Below are 1,860 nucleotides of genomic sequence, written 5' to 3'. Positions count from 1 at the left end.
AGAGCCATTACTTTTAGCCTGAAGCTCTTCATAGTTTGATTGAGAGTGAGAGTATTACTCCGTGATGATGATAGTTTGCGAGAATGATCCTTCCATTCGTCTACAAGATTTTTAAGAAGAGCAACACTAGCTTTTAGATTATTCTCGTAGAGATTGTCCCAGTGATTGCAGCAAACTATGTTTTCGGTCAGAGCCCAGATAGCGATTGATGTAGCTTCCTTGGCTAAAACAGGATTTGCTGTAACAACGGCAACACATTAGAACTCTATTTGGAGAAGAGAGAAAGGACTCAAGGTTTTGATTGTTACTATAAATACCTCCCCCAGCTAATCTCAAAGAAAAAATGAATATCTGTCGAGCGCCTTTTTTCATAGCCTCGCCTCCTGGTGTACCGGCAAGAGCCAATTCCTTCAACAAGGGATAAATTGCCTCAAACCTTGCTGTAGCCTGTGTGCGTACAGAGACCATGCTTGTTGATCAGAATCTGACAAATGCAACAAGGTTTTGTTTTATAAGTTCCAATACTAGTATAGTGCTTACCTTTACTCTTGCGGATGAGTCAGGGGGAAGGTAAGCCGCAGCAAGCTCTCAAATGAAAAAGGTGGAATCACTCCATGATCCTCAAAGACAGCTCTCTCTACAAGTATGGTCCGAGCATTTGGTTGCGACAAAATACTGATGATAAGAAAATTGCACAAAGAAGATCAAGATGATTGTATATATACAGCAAAAAGAGACCACGCAAGAAAACTCTTTTTTGACTCACTTCTCAACCAGCTGCAGGATGAGATCCCGTGAGTGAGGGTTGGTATCGACTGCTGGTAACAAGGTATCCGCCCATGTAAACAAGGCCATGAATAAATCACCTCGGGAGGCCTGTCCACATTTTACACACTTTCAGATCACAGAGAGAAAAGAAAAGAGTTGACAAAATAGATCACACGAGGAACCTGAGCTATCATCCAAACTGTAACCGGAAGCAGGTCTGGTTCTCGGTACCTACTATACTTGAACCTCATTGGCGGCAATACACGAGCCAAAGCACTTGGTTTCCCACGCAATACCATCGCGCGCTGAGGTAACAAATAACGACACCTAATCGTAAAACAAACAGATCATAATGGAGCTAGTCAAACAAAGGTAACAATTCAATATTCAGACATCTATAAAATTGACGTGAGACGAGACCAAAGGTTTTCCAGAAAAGAATGACCTGAGATTTGCGATAAGTATGAGGTGGACCTCCTCGAAGTTCTGTCAAACAACCGTTAATTTTATTAAGCGCCCACCATATAAAGCCACAGAGTGTGTTTAACTTCTGACGTTGGATCCAATCGACTGATATTTTGTAGACAGATTCAGGAATATGAGATAAAGGAACCTGTTTATACAAGAAAAAAATAAAGAAGAAGATAAATGAGCTTCATGAAACAAACCTAGAAATATTTTTCGTAAACATAAGAAAGAAAAATGTAAGAAAAAGATAATGAGCTCACATCGATCACATCGATGAGCTTGAACAAGGGAGGATTGTTGAACATCTCCGGCCATGAAAATGGGACATCGCAAAAGGCTATCCCAAAGTAGTCGACAAATTTTATTAGCTGCCACTCTGGCAGCATCGGATACATCTCCTACAAAAACAACAACAACAAACAAACAAGGTTTTATCGATTAAGATAAGAATTCCAGTGATTAAACAAACGGATTGAGCCGAATTACACATATCGCATGCACTGACCGATATTTTGACGAGGTAAACCGTAAGATGTGGAAGATTGATCTTTGCCGCAGCTTCCGCCAAAGACACCTTCTCCTCCTCCTCCTCCTCCTCTTACCTCTCCTTCTCCTTCTCCTTCT

The 1,860-nt window shown here is 41.1% G+C and overlaps 1 pseudogene; it reads right to left on the bottom strand.

The window, feature by feature from the left end:
- The window catches only part of LOC9315846, an 11,745-nt pseudogene extending 9,922 nt beyond the window's left edge, over positions 1-1,823 (bottom strand).
- Between the last annotated feature and the right edge of the window lie 37 nt (positions 1,824-1,860).

The sequence above is a fragment of the Arabidopsis lyrata genome (genome assembly GCF_000004255.2).
Source record: "Arabidopsis lyrata subsp. lyrata unplaced genomic scaffold ARALYscaffold_4, whole genome shotgun sequence".
NCBI lineage: Eukaryota > Viridiplantae > Streptophyta > Magnoliopsida > Brassicales > Brassicaceae > Arabidopsis > Arabidopsis lyrata.
The sequence above is the reverse complement of the archived record's forward strand: the minus strand, read 5'-3'. Positions and strand labels throughout refer to the sequence as shown.